Source organism: Rhipicephalus sanguineus, chromosome 1 (genome assembly GCF_013339695.2).
Source record: "Rhipicephalus sanguineus isolate Rsan-2018 chromosome 1, BIME_Rsan_1.4, whole genome shotgun sequence".
Classification (NCBI taxonomy): Eukaryota; Metazoa; Arthropoda; class Arachnida; order Ixodida; family Ixodidae; genus Rhipicephalus; species Rhipicephalus sanguineus.
In genome coordinates this window covers 61,043,438-61,057,549 of record NC_051176.1, presented here as the reverse complement: position 1 = coordinate 61,057,549, position 14,112 = coordinate 61,043,438, and the positions used below count along the sequence as shown (strand labels likewise).

Sequence of the window (14,112 nt, the reverse complement as noted above, 5' to 3'; positions counted from 1 at the left end):
CGCAAAACCACGACGACCACGATATGATTATGAGAGACGCCGTAGTGAAGGGCTCCAGAAATTTTGACCACTTGGGGTTCTTTAACGTGTACCTAAATCTAAGTACACGGGCCTCAAACATTTTCGCCTCCATCGAAAATGCAGCCGCCGCGGCCGGGATTAGATCCCGCGACCTGGTCAGCAGTCGAGCGCCATAACCACTAGACCACCACTAGCCACCCTAACGGTAAGGTCACCCTAACAGTGGTAGGGTCACCGTTAGGGTGACCCTACCACCGTGGCGGGGCGCGCCATATTGGTTCAAACGTTCACGTTCGCTGGCACTGCCTGGCATGCAGCGATGGAGCTCTTTCGGTAAAATGCGTGGAAATTTGGCTCAGTTTATCCGTTCTGACGGTAGGGTTTGCGCATGTATTATTAATCAATAGGTTAGACATTTATTAAATGCGAAGCATTTCTTAGCGAACCTCTGGCACTTTGAGCGTTTCTATCTACGTATCTATCTATCTATCTATCTAGCCGCCTACGTCTGGGTGCTCTCATAATCACCTACTTAACTTGGTGTAAACCAAAATTTGCATGGGAGGGTAAGACGATTTGACGAATATGACTGCCGGGTCATGTCGTCAAACCCTTTCCACTAGACACGTGTGGCACATACCCGTTTACCACGGGCCGCGGTGTACGGGTATGCGCCACTGGTGATTGACAGTTTATATCTAGCCAGGAACGGCGAGAATAGACATTGTTCACTTAATTGCTAGAGCGTTAAGGAAAACCAACATCGGCAGCGTTGACTCAACGAATGGAAATAATGAAAATTAGGATCCCAGCAGGAATCGAACCCAAGCATTCTGCGTGGCAATCAGGTATTCTACCACTGAGCCACGCCAGGTCTATAAATTGGTTTGGAAAACAGCTTACGCAGGCGTAATATCGGTGCAACGTCAATTGTGGTTGTGGTTCTGGCTATCTAATTTTACAAGAAAGCAATAAACACTACATGATACTCCTACGATGTCTACTCCAACAATACAGGCGTCATATCAGACTAACGTCTGTAGTTCCAGTGTTGGCTCCGCTTTTATAGCAGTCTAATAAACATTACGTTTGTATTCCTATGATTCAGCAAGCTATATTGAAGCATTGCTCGACCCCGGAGGAATACATTAACGAAAGTTACATATGATATCCACATCACCGCACCGTAAAGTGCACTTAGTCCGCCAGAACGACGCAGTGTCCTCTTCATTTCTTACGAGGCTGGGTGATGGCCTCATGCTGACCGAGGATAATGCCAGATTGATTGACAGCCGCTTTGTAGACTAGGCTACGTAAGCCACATACGCCCAGGCAGTCTACAAATACGACAAACACCATCCACTGATGTTGGTCTACATAGCACTATCCAGGCCAACCAGCCTCGACGGCCTATACCTCACCAACGCGAAGGGTGGCTTCAGGTTCCGACATGTCGCGGGCTCTGTCGACAGACAATTTGTCGGCGAAATGGCCGAGGCATCCACGTATTCTAACAGCTCTACTATACCACATACTTCACTACACATGGACCCCTCGTCACCACGATCACGACCGGATCCTATAACAAGTCATGACCAGCTGCTGGTGCTCACTGATCACGGTGATGATGTCCTTGTTCAAGAACTGTCAAGAACTTCTTGCACACATGCACACGGGTTCGTGAAGCGTGCGTGCGTTCTCGGGACACGTATAAGCACTACATATCAGCTTACCGCTTCTGGTATTGATAATACCCACGTTGTGATTGGCAGCGTTACCTAACCGTAAACAACTTGTTATATAACACATATGTGGCTCTTCAACATATGCGTACAACGTGTGCGTATAAAATTTATACAAATCTTTAGCGTCATTTTGTAACGTGTCGCTCAGTAAAAAAAGTTACGCCACAGTCACCTACCCGCCGCATGCTTCGCATAATATCGACTCCCACGGTACGTGGGTTCTGCCGAATTTTATTAAACGCGGAGAATTTCATGGCAAACCAAATGCATTTTGAGCGTATCTGTCTAACTGGCCGTAGGTCTTCGTGCTCTCGCGGCCGTTTGATTAACTTGATGTATACCAAAATTGGCATAGCATGACGTGAGTGTATGACGACATAAATGACTGGTGATAACTAGAGGCCGGATTTTTAGGCACTAAAAAAGTGCGTTTTAGGCGCCAAAGATAGGCAGGCAAAACAACGTTTTAGGCCTCCAATATCGTAAATATAGGCACAATAAATTTGTACATAAATGCAAATAAATTCAAAACAAGACCTGCGCGACCTCTATATACGACAGGAAAACAAAACTGATTATTGTTTAAGGTGGTACACAGGCACCAACAGTTCAACGTAGCCGTGCAATCGTCCTTTGTCCGTCACGCCTTCCAGATCAAGGTCTCACCATAGAGTAATATAGAAAAGGTTAAGAGAGGACACTCCCGTAGGCCCCTGCGGCTGATTTGGGTTCGCAGCGCACCAAACGGAAGTGGGGAATCCTAACAGCCGCCTCAGAGATCGGAAGTCGCAAAAAAATAATTAAAAATGCCGATCTCAGAGGCCATTATTTAGCTATAGGTAAAATTACACGGCCCCCGAGACCACTTTTATTCGTGTGATTGTCTCGGAGGTCATATATATATATATATATATATATATATTTTTTTTTTTACGCGTTATTTGCATGCATAAGAAGCTTCGTGTAAGCCACACCGCCAGAGCGGCGAGCACACAATGCCATTGTTTATGCAGACATGACAATCGTTGGGAGAGACGAAACATTTTATTTCAAGTCACATTCTCGGTAAGCACGTACAAAAGATGGGTGCACTACACAAAGCAAGACAGCTGCCACGTGTTGAGAAATTGCACAGTAGGAATAAATAGGCGATGGCGATATTTAGAAAATTCCCACAATACAATAAAAGTGCAGAAGACAGCATTAGCATCACAGAGGACTACAATAAGCTTTCGAAGTCCAACCTTTCTTATTAGGTATACAAGCAGCTATCGCGCACAGTGCAAAACAAATCATTCCGCCCCCCATTTTTTTTTAAGTAGTTTCACATTTTTCACAAAGCAACATGCAATTTCAATGCATCTCGCACAAACATCACACTAGGAGGTTTTCTAAGCCTCACACTTATATCACATAAAACCCACATCCTTTGGTTTAAGACTTAAACTTGTCAAGCTGCAAGCCAGAAACTGAGGACTGAAAGCGAACTTTGTCCAAGTTGCGGTTAACAAATCTGACATGCCAACACAAGCGTATTCGACAGTACATCTTCAGAAACCTAGCATGGCAATCCAGTGAACAAAGGTGGAAATTTGAGGATGACAGTTTAGCAGACAAGATAGAGCAGATGCCATGGCAATGAACCACACTTTCAACAATGGAAAGAAAGGCAGATTCCAATTCCTGGAACATTTCAAACGCTCTGGCAGACGGAACAGTCAAATTTCCAAACAACTTGCCAGGTACATGATAAGCTTTCAGCATCATAAAATACTGGTGTTCCTGCCTCAAATCATTTTCATCATCCTTCAGAAATGCCGAACAATGGCAATTCTCAGGGCACTTTTCAAGAAACTTCTTAATAAGAAACCCTGCGACGTAGTAAGATGCTGCATCATCGACAGCATGCGACTGGTTCAGTGAAGCAAGCAGACTTATATCCTCAAGTGGAGGGAAGTCATCCGAGCAAGGTGGCTGAACATGATCTGCAAGCGATGGCTTGTGGAATGAAAATGGCGAGAGCTCTTGAAGAAGTACACGTCTGTCCTCCTCAACGTTTCCTTTATCTGAAAGTTTCATAATTCTTTGGATCATAATGTGCTTTAGACCACTTATAAAATGGGGAACAGTGGGGTTCATGTTGCATCCTTGCCTTTGTCGAATGCTTCCAAACATGTTTTCTAAAGGGTCCTGTTGTAGCCGCCTGGTGAGGAGGAATCTGAAGTTGTACTTATTCGAGAGCTCTTCCCAGAGCATCAGGATTGCTCTAATAGTGACCTGCCACCCTGTGATCGTATGTGGCTGCCGCCTGCCTTCAAAGTTCCAAGTAGCAACCCATGGAGCAGCTGCCTCAAGGAAGTCGAGCACTTCAGACTGCCCTTTAATAATTGCATACCTCATCTTCTGAGCATTCTTTTTTGGACTCGAACTGTTCAAAGCATCAAACAGCATGTCCATCCTGTCACAAAAATTGGCCGTGGCCAGCGCAGATTCTGGCAGTTCTTTAACGTACACAAGTGCAGTAATTGCAATGGAAACGGATGCACTAAGAACCTGGGTCGCCCGCTTCACTTTCATATTGCTGAATGGTTTCTGATAGATATGTCTTTCCGTTAATTTTGGTGCCAATCGAAGCCTTAGCTCATGGGTTGAATGATACAACTTGGTAATGTGTGCCCAGTCTACAACCTCCTGTCCAATATGAAGTTTGTGCATCTGCAGGTTGTTCCGCGTAGTTTTCACAAGATGTGGTACATCGAAAATGAAAAAGATGCGGTTTCCATCAACAGTGAAAAATGGTTTTGCCACAGATACTCCCAGCTGCCTCGACAAGCTCACATTTGATGCTCCCTGGTCACATATTAAGGCTTTTATCGATATTCCGATTTCTTGCAACTGCTTAATCAGTGACATTAATAGGTTGTGCAAGTGTGAAAATGATGCAGAGGCGTGGGCTACTGTGTAAGCTACTGGCTGAACCCATCTCTTAGAGATTCCAGAAAGCAGGACCACCATAGCCCGGTCTGCGATTGTTGAAGTTCGCTCAACACCATTGTCTGTGAAGCCCTGCACAACATCTTGGGTCACATCATAAGCCAAATTTTTTTTAAGCATCATCTCATCAAAAATTAAAGCGCACACTCTGTCGCGCTTGCTCCACGACTTAGTCGACAACCCAATGGATTGAACTATCCCTGGAATTATTCCCGGCAGCATTCTTACATTTGAGAGCCATCTCCTTATGGAACGTTCACTAGGCAGTGTTAGGAACGATGACAAAAAGCGATACGCTCTTGCACCACAGAAATGCAACTGCAAAGCAAATTTTTTCATCCACCGAGTAAAACGTTTACCCCTGCTTTTTCCTCTCAGCTGAACGTGACTTTTTAAGAGCTGAAACATTTCATCAGTGACAAAAGGTTTGACAACATCGAACGCTTCTTCAGTTGTGCGGGGAGTCTTCACCTGCCGTTTCCGTAGTCGTTCAATAGTCTTCTTGTACTTGCACACCCTCCCTTGAAGCCGCTTGATGATTTCTTTTGGCCGGCGAGACTTTGCCGCAAAGGTGGATGAAGTGCCTGCAGAAGCTAGAAAAAGAAAAAACAGTATTTTACTGCAAAGTAAACTTACATTATTAGAGAATAACTGATGTTGCTTCGTTCACAAAGGGTGCTTATGTTATAAGCAGGCCAATTTTATTTTCTAAAGAAAACCTAGCAGTACAACATTGTACAGTTATTGCTATGAAAAGCCTGCTTTGCTGTAGCTATAAACAGTCAGTGCTTTACGGAACGCATCCTACAAAAGGGACTCTAATTTACTGCAAAGCTGTTTAGGAGAGCCGCCGGCACACAAAAATTATATGTTTAAGATGTACCGTTGGGATAGTTATCAAGATGACATGTATTATCACACATTTGAAACAATAAATCTTGCAACAGTAGGCAAGCACTAAAGTTCAAGTATCCGTGCCGAAGGACAGATCCTTGTTTGTACTCATTCCCAGCTTGTAATGCAACCGTAGAAGTAAGTACAGGTGTCGCAACAGACTTAATATATATGGTCCGTCAGATGGCTCACCCATGAATCTCAAAAGCACAGTGCTGTGTTCACCATAATAGCAAAAAATAATGAATGTCACATCATTGGGCTCTTTTGATTTATAACACTTTTGTAAGCTACTTTCATAACTCACTAGGAGCTGCATTTACGATGCAGCTCCTGGATAAATTAGTGTCGATGGCCACTATGTTAGTTACCTTAACTTTTAGCTGCTTTGTGTGCTGTATATGCAGCAAGGCCAAGCACTCTGCAACACATGCCTTTAGGCTTTTCAATAACAACTGCAGAGATTTTATGCCCCGAAACTATTATGATTATGACGGACACTGCACTTTGCCATATAGCTGCTCAGCCCATGCCCGTGAGGCAAGACTACGTTAGAGATGGTTGCCCAACAAACATAAAAAGAAATAACGCTCTTACTAGGTGGGGCCGAGGAACAAGCGCTCTCCTTTTCGCCGTCACTTTCGTCACTGCTGGTTGGACTTGACTCTGCAAGCAGATTAACAAGGACAGCAATAAGATACTAAGCAATTGGTGCCATTAAACCGCATCTCACCATTGACAGTAGGGCATGGAATCTCCGCAGCACCCTTCACAGGTTGCTTGTGGCTGTCGACTGGGGTCCCTTCTGCAATAACACAAAAGAACGAACTGTTGAACAGAAACACCTTTCCTCTAACCATTTTCCTGCCATCAGATAAAGTCTGAATTAACACAAAAGAGAACGACAGACGACTTACCAGGCAGTGCCAGGGAACAGGAGCTCTCCTTTACACTCTCACTCTTGTCACCACCGACTGGACTTTCTTCTGCAATGACATCAACGAAAGACACCAATGAGATACCGAGCAAACTGTGCCAGAAAAACTCCTTACCATGGGCAGTAGAGCAAGGAGTCTCCGCAGCACCCTTCACAGGTTGCTTGTGGCTGTCGACTGGGGTCCCTTCTGCAATAACACAAAAGAACGAACTGTTGAACAGAAACACCTTTCCTCTAACCATTTTCCTGCCATCAGATAAAGTCTGAATTAACACAAAAGAGAACGACAGACGACTTACCAGGCAGTGCCAGGGAACAGGAGCTCTCCTTTACACTCTCACTCTTGTCACCACCGACTGGACTTTCTTCTGCAATGACATCAACGAAAGACACCAATGAGATACCGAGCAAACTGTGCCAGAAAAACTCCTTACCATGGGCAGTAGAGCAAGGAGTCTCCGCAGCACCCTTCACAGGTTGCTTGTGGCTGTCGACTGGGGTCCCTTCTGCAATAACACAAAAGAACGAACTGTTGAACAGAAACACCTTTCCTCTAACCATTTTCCTGCCATCAGATAAAGTCTGAATTAACACAAAAGAGAACGACAGACGACTTACCAGGCAGTGCCAGGGAACAGGAGCTCTCCTTTACACTCTCACTCTTGTCACCACCGACTGGACTTTCTTCTGCAATGACATCAACGAAAGACACCAATGAGATACCGAGCAAACTGTGCCAGAAAAACTCCTTACCATGGGCAGTAGAGCAAGGAGTCTCCGCAGCACCCTTCACAGGTTGCTTGTGGCTGTCGACTAGGGTCCCTTCTGCAATAACACAAAAGAACGAACTGTTGAACAGAAACACCTTTCCTCTAACCATTTTCCTGCCATCAGATAAAGTCTGAATTAACACAAAAGAGAACGACAGACGACTTACCAGGCAGTGCCAGGGAACAGGAGCTCTCCTTTACACTCTCACTCTCGTCACCCCCGACTAGACTGGATGTTCTCCTGGAAGCCGCTTTGGTTACCCCTAAAAAAAACTTTGCATTAATAGAGGCCTCCCATCAATCAAATTAGCACCATAAGACATGCTCATGCACCCACACAAAATAAGGACACCTAGTTCAGATGTGAATTAGTAAAGACCAGACTTATGAGCAGCTCTGAAACAGTGGTTTAAGGTAAGGGATACTTCTTACGCAATTGCATTCACTGCATCTGCCACACCGTGCCTACTGGCAGCATGATCAAGCACTACATGCACTTATGGACAAGTTGGATTAGCACTATGCAACTTGACAGCTACCATCAGAAAACGAGAAATGTTACCTTGACCCTGTGAACCATAAGGTGGGAAAGGTTCACTGCAGTCATGAATGAAGGATCTCCGGGTCAGACCTCATGTCAACAAAGCTCTCACATGCCACAAATGGACTGGTAGACTGGGCTGGACAGAATAAATGCCAGCAGTATAGAATAAAGGTATAGAATAAAGTAGACGGCACGCAATGGCCATGTATTTGTTTACATGGTTTGAATGCTTAACGAAATGAACACAGCTCACAAATAACAACAAAGTGAGTTAACACAGGACAGACTGCTAGACAATCGCTGAAGGCGATGCATTGAAAAACACAGAGATAAGTACAACACACATAACACACACCTTGCGATTTAGCAACAGTGTTTTATAGAGAAAATAGCCTCTGCCTAAAGTAACCAGAAGGTTACGACACAGTGCACAGAGTTAGTACAAAAAAAACACAACTTTGGACAGTTGTGTGCACACGCATTTCTCAAACAGTTTACCCTGCGCTATCATCATCTGCCAGCGAGTCAATGGGGGGGCAGAAGGAAGAGCGGTTTTTTTAAGCTTTGTTCGCCCAGGGTCCATAAAGCACTGTGGCTCAAAGTGCTCACTGCACAGGCGGTAGACGGCATACAGCTGCGAGGCTGGCTTAGAAAGCAGGTCTTGACGATCAGCATACTGCAACCAGACCTTTGCCCTGGGGGTGGGGGGAGTTCTGCTTAAGAGGGAAGTCCAACTCCAATGCGCACTCATGATGAAAGCACTTAAGGCAACAGATAGAACACCAGCAATGGCCAATAGCTGCAAGTCATGTATATCCAACAGAGTTTAACGCATTGGGAACTACATTTTTTAAAACAAACTCAATTAAGCTGCCACTGACTTGTGCAACATCGTAAAACTTATCATAAACTCTCACTCTCTCTTCGTTCTCTTTACAGTGGAGCTGTTTAAGCTATCATTAAGTTGTGCTCAGTCATGCAAAACTCCTCGGAAGGATAAGCACCACAGGAATCTGGCAAGCTCTACTACCAAATACAACTGGTGCGAGTGTCAAACAAAAACGACCATGTGAAAATGAGATAGAACGCAGACAGGAATGAAAGGAAAAGGCATGAAAAGGTGACAAAGACACAGAGTGAAAAACAAATAAAGAGAAAAAGAAACAGAGGGACAGAGAAAATGAAGAAATACATAGCAAGAATGAGCCCAGAGAGATACAGAAAGGGAAAACTAGGTAGAGAGAGAAAGAGATAGGGACAGAAAAAGATGCAAGAAACAGAAAAAGAAAGGAGAAACGAGGAAGGCCGCCCAGCTCCGCGACACCTCCAGTGCGAAGTTTTCAGAGTTTTGAGAGTGAAAAGGGGCCACTCGATTTAGGCGAATGAAGAATATGCATGTATGACCATCCAAACACTAACTAGCTGAACGGCAAAATAGTGCGAAAGATACAAACATACTTTGATAGTTAGTTAATGACAACCACAACTTCAAAATTACATCTTGGAAATGTGCAAAGGGCTACCTGTCGTCTCGCGGAATCCTGAACCACTTAGTACCACGCTCTCTCCCTGTCCTGCCGTTGTTGTTGCACCACGCAGCGCAGCAGTAGCTGCCGTAGTACTTGACTCCGGACGGCATGACCTGAAAAAAGAGAAAAAGTTGACCGTATTTTCTCTGGCCTTCGCACAAATTGTCTCCGACGCACTTCTCAGCGCCCTTTCGCGAAAAACAGTCCCAGCAGTTGCCGCAGTGAAAACAAAGCAACCTTCGGTACGAGAATATTACGTCGTAGCCACGGCCAACGAACACTGTTCTCATTTCTCAAGTTCTCTCTAATTTGGCTCTTAACATAGGCGTCAAGCAAACTGCGAATACCACAAATAACGATTCAAAGCATAACTGCACTCTTTCACACATTTGCACACCCATGCAGTGAATTAGAACTGCGTGTAACGGCATTGTATGCACAAAGAAAACCTTACGACGCAAGCGGCGACTCATTTTGGCGCCAAGAAACGATTTCTTCGCTAACGTGCTGCGTAGCATTTCAAGTAGCTATTTCTTAATGCAAAGCAATTCACGAGCACCATACGCGAAGCACAAAGAAGCTTTCGGCGCTAAAACACAAATTGCGTCAAATGTCAACTTAAAGCTGTAGAGACAAATACATTGCAAAGTAATGAAGGGAAAAGCTGCGTAGCATTTCAAGTAGCTATTTCTTAATGCAAAGCAATTCACGAGCACCATACGCGAAGCACAAAGAAGCTTTCGGCGCTAAAACACAAATTGCGTCAAATGTCAACTTAAAGCTGTAGAGACAAATACATTGCAAAGTAATGAAGGGAAAAAAGAACCTAATGAAGGCGTTCTTACCAAGCAGCCGCCAAGCAGAGTAACTTCCCGGCAGACGATCCCAGCGAATTATCCGCGGAGCAGGTAGAGCCAATTTTATATGCGTCGCCGCGTCGTCTTGCCGGCAAATCTGACCATATATGGTCATGACAGCTACCAATCGATGATTTCGAACTGTCCAATCGCAGACGATAAAGACGGATTTAGAGCCGCACTGCGAGCCAGCGGAAGCCACTGCCGCAGCCACATAATCTGACAAAGACAAGTAGATGTATCGTGAACCAGAAAAGGTACTGCAGTAGATAACTAGTACGCGCGTTCTCTTGGAAACAGGGAGTGACGTGCTGCCGTCTAACGGCTGGCGAGAAGCTGCGTAGCTCCGCCGTTTATAGGCTCGTGTGTCCACTCTTGTCATTTTCTGTTACTCTATGGTCTCACCGCTTAATTATTCTGTAGCATGGTGAGTCAAGTGCCCACTGTCGAATCAACACACTCCTGTGTGCCTTTCTTTTCGGCATGACTGAGAAGGTAGAGCAGGAGCAGACATCCAGATCGCTAAAAGACCAGCAGGAGGGGAATCTTCCTATTGGCCGGGTCGAATCGCGTTTCTCCCCTGGCAGTGAACACCTTATCCCTTTCCCTACGAAGTTTTTTTTTTTTTTAAACCAAAAACGATACAAAAATACGGATTGTTCGACGATTTTATTCTACTTGTCTTGAAACAACTAAAAAAACTATTTAAAGACGCTTTATTCGCAAGATACAAGCAAAATGTGTATATATATTTTGAAAATATGCAAAGGATTGGCTTCACTGCACTGCATCACAGAAAGTGCCCTAACCGTTCCTGTCTTCGGTGCAGAAAATGTCTCTGAGAGCGAGAGAAACGTTTATTTGCGAAACAGTGTTCCGAGCGATGCTCGGTATCACCCTATAAGGTGGGAGGGCTCCCTATAGTCCAGGAACCCTCTGGTCTCCGAAATTTAAAAAAAAAAATAATGCGCACGAACAAGGGAGCCCGTGACAAATGCTTTGGGCGCGTCGGGGGAGGGGGGGGGGGAATTGTCTACAACTATCGGCGTCTACTGCCGAAATGTTGGGACGCGGTCTTCGTCCCAATCCGATGATTTAGAATAAATATGCTGCTCTGTGCAGTCGCTGCTTCACTCGCAGGAGAACTGAAATTATTAATTCCACAAAACCTCGGTGAACAAGCGTTTTCTTCTTTTTTCTGAAAAAAGCTGCTGCCGGCACGAGCGGTCCAGAGGAAGACGCCATTTTCTAATTCTGGTTACCAGAATCCAGTACTTTCTCGACCAAAATGCATGCTTCGAGCGCGTTTTTATATTTTTTACTGCACCACCTGTTCAAGCCAAAGAGAAGTCAGCAGAATGAATCAGGATAGCTTAATTTCTCTGCCCACAAACGCTTTCTTTCAGCGCGGACGAGCCCAGCTCGTCTTCGGTAGGGAAAGGGTTAAAAAGTAAGTTATAAACTAAACAAAAGCCGCGTGCGCATCACGTTTTTTGTAACGTTAGCTACAGTGGCCGAGGTTGAGCAGTTTCGCGTGGCTTCTGGAGAGCCGTGCTGCGCAAGCGCGAGGAGCACTGACGTCACACGGCGCACAGCTGGCGCGCCGGAGCCGCCGCGCGCGCCTCGCGGGTCTGCGCATTCCAGAGGAGTGACGTCATAGCCGCAGCAGACGCACTGGCGCCGGTGCGTGCCCAGCTATGCGTCTCCGTTGCACAGTAGCCAAGTCTCACGCTGCGCCGAGCGTTGGGGCCATAGAGACGGCAGCGTGTTACTACACTGACCACCGAGCCGTCTTTGTGGCAATTGAGAAGCAACCTGACGTTTAGCAAGAAATAAGTATACATGTATCACATAATGCGTATACCTGTGTCACTGAAGCAGCAGTAAGCATGGTAATCAAGCTAATCATAGGCAACCAGGAAAGCTAAGAATAATCAGCTGAACCATAGCTCACGCTACGCATATCCTGCATAGGCGAGCTCAGCCACTGCTTTTCTGTCTTTTGCTCTTCACTCTCCCCTAACGCCAACCGCTCGCGCCATGTCAGCGCGGTGGCGTATGCTCGCCGGCGCGTCCCATTGCGCTGCTGCTAACGGTTGTTTCCGGGAGTCGGTTGAACTAGAGGACCAGGTTGAATTCTATACAGTTCCGAACAGCCAATGTTGCGCGGTAACATGAATAACGGGCCCGTGAAGCGAAGCTTGGGGTTAAATAGTGTTCACATAGGCGCTAGTTTTGAAAGCGGCCTCTCCTGGGTGCTTTGGTGCTGCATCCCCTTCGACACCTCCTGGGGCGGCGGACGGGCTGTTATGATCGGATTTCACGGCTTGGAGCCGCTGGATTGTGGGAATAATTTGGCGGCATATGCCCTGCTGTCTACATCGCCAACGTTCCCCGAAACGCACGTCATGCGGCGACAACAGGGCAGTCGTGCCCTGAACCCTTCCAAACTGTCAGTTCCCCCTCATCAATCGCCTTGGACACACCCGGTCGAATTTGACGGTTTTATGGCCTGGGCCTGAGATCCCTCATCGGGAACCTTTCTCACACTTCGCGGTGCCCACGGCCGGTCTGGAGGCGCGCGCTGGAGCGAGCGCGCGCCTCTAGACCGGCCGTGCGGTGCCTTTATGGCTTGGTGACCCGGCCGACCCAGGGGCGTAGCCAGAAATTTTTTTTTTTTTTGGGGGGGGGGGGTGTCAGCCATACTTTATGTATGTTCGTGCGTACGTTTGTATGTATGCGTGTATATATACGCAAGCAAAACTGAAAAATTTCGGGGGGGGGGGGGGTTCGAACCCTCACCCCCCCCCCCCTGGCTACGCCCCTGACGCTACCCGGCCACGAGGTGGCTGTCAGCAGAGCCCGCTCCGCTATCGAGGAGAGAAAGGACTGCACCTGACGGCACGGCCAGTTTTCAGGAATTTGCGCCGCCGCGATCACTTCACTGTGTACCTCCCGGGCGCGCCGCTTCCCTCTCTCCTGGGGTGGGAAGTGGTTTTCTCCAACCGGGAATCTGGGGAAGACCCAGGCTTTATAACGCGAGCGTCGAGACGCTCCAAAAAAAAACAAAAAAAAAGCCGGCAGATCCCACGCATTGTGGGAATCGTTGTAATGCGAAGCAGCCAGCAAAGAGCTGCATACATCGCCTTATATGTCATTGAGGGAAATGCGTGTCATGGTTTTCATGTTAACTCCTATTATTTATGTTCGTCACACAGTAACGTCGCGCAATACCAACTTGGGGGTCGATCAACCTAGAGAAACGGCCGCCAGGGCACCATGAGCGTGGCACGTAAGTCATGCTGTACATGACATGCGTGTCATGACTTTCATGTTAACTCGTGTTATTTATGTTCGTCACACAGTCACGTCGCAAGATATCAATTTTGGTGTATATCAAGCTAGCGAAACGGCCGCCAGCGCACCATGAGCGTGGCACGTAAGTCATGCTGTACATGACATGCGTGTCATGATTTTCATGATAACTCGTGTTATTTATGTTCGTCACACGGTCACGTCGCAAGATACCAATTCCGGTGCATATCAATCTAGCGAAACGGCCGCCAGCGCCCCATGAGCGTGGCACGTAAGTCATGCTCTACATGACATGCGTGTCATGTTTTTCATGATAACTCGTGTTATTTATGTTCGTCACACGGTCACGTCGGAAGAGACCAATATTGGTGTATATCAAGCTAGCGAAAAGGCTGCCAGCGCACCATGAGCGTGGCACGTAAGTCATGCTGTACATGACATGCGTGTCATGATTTTCATGATAACTCGTGTTATTTATGTTCGTCACACGGTCACGTCGCAAGATA

The 14,112-nt window shown here is 46.4% G+C and overlaps 1 long non-coding RNA gene across 3 annotated transcripts; it reads right to left on the bottom strand.

Moving 5' to 3' along the window:
* Nucleotides 1-6,599: 6,599 nt before the first annotated feature.
* On the bottom strand, nucleotides 6,600-10,407 carry LOC119392179 (uncharacterized). Of its 3 annotated transcripts, none has more exons than XR_007415736.1 (6): nucleotides 10,280-10,407; nucleotides 9,429-9,547; nucleotides 7,924-8,041; nucleotides 7,529-7,624; nucleotides 7,345-7,416; nucleotides 6,600-6,640 (listed from the first exon to the last, which is right to left on the bottom strand). It is a non-coding gene; the product is annotated as an uncharacterized LOC119392179 (long non-coding RNA). The 3 variants fall into 3 exon arrangements; XR_007415735.1 differs by lacking the exon at nucleotides 6,600-6,640 and adding an exon at nucleotides 6,919-6,959; XR_007415734.1 differs by lacking the exon at nucleotides 6,600-6,640 and adding an exon at nucleotides 7,238-7,278.
* Between the last annotated feature and the right edge of the window lie 3,705 nt (nucleotides 10,408-14,112).